This window comes from Pongo abelii, chromosome 6, assembly GCF_028885655.2.
Source record: "Pongo abelii isolate AG06213 chromosome 6, NHGRI_mPonAbe1-v2.0_pri, whole genome shotgun sequence".
NCBI classification, from domain to species: Eukaryota; Metazoa; Chordata; class Mammalia; order Primates; family Hominidae; genus Pongo; species Pongo abelii.
In genome coordinates, this window is record NC_071991.2 from 27,520,858 (window position 1) to 27,521,792 (window position 935).

The following is a 935-nucleotide window of genomic DNA, read 5'->3' on the forward strand; positions in this document are numbered from 1 at the left end:
TATTTATCAAAAATAATCAAACAGAAAATAACCTGTTAAATTATAATACCCTGTGCCAGCAAAGGTGCAGTGAAATGGGCATTTTCTTATACTATTAGTGATGTTTAAATTGTATATAAGCCTTCCAGAATAAAGCTTGGCATTTTTTTTTAAATAATACAAACAGTGACTCATTATACTGCCTCCTCCATCTCCTGGCTTCAAGCAATCCTCCCACCTCAGCCTCCCAAAGTGCTGGAATTATAGGCTGACAGCCACCATGCCTGAAAGCTCGGAAATTTACATTCTTATTAATTTACATTAATAAGAATGCTCATGCCCTGTGACTCACAGTAATCTCACTTCTGGAAATGTCATCTTTGGATATAATTCAACCTAAACAAAGGTCACATGCACAAACTCAGTGAAAATCTGTAACTTTTTTTTCTCTTTTTTTTTAAAAATATGGAATGCTTCACAAATTTGCATGTCATTCTTGCACAGAGGCCATGCCAATCTATTATTCCAACTTAAGTATATGTGCTACTGGAGCAAGCATGAGTAATTTAAGATAGAGTGGTTAAGTGAAATAAGGAAGAGTTATGGGGAATTTAAAAATCGATGGTATTTATAGGCACCTAGTAACAGCTGAGTAAATATTAGCTGCTACTTTTATTATTTTCATGGTAATTCCACTAAATTAAAAATTGTCATTAAAAATTACCATTGCCATGGAACATAATGTATCCTACAGTATAATTGTAAAAACAGATAAAATGTGTCCCTTGGTATACGGGAGGGATTGGTTCCAGCTCCCCCATTTCTGTGTACACCAAAATCCACGCATATTCAACTTTTCAAAGTCAGTCCTGTGGAATCCACATATAAACAAAACGGGAAAATAAGGTGTGGTGACAAGCACCTGTAGTCCCAGCTACTTGTGAGGCTGAGGCAGG

General features: G+C 35.8%; 1 pseudogene; it reads right to left on the minus strand.

The window, feature by feature from the left end:
* Positions 1 to 438: 438 nt before the first annotated feature.
* Positions 439 to 534, minus strand: LOC112131353 (U6 spliceosomal RNA; annotated as a pseudogene).
* Positions 535 to 935: the final 401 nt, after the last annotated feature.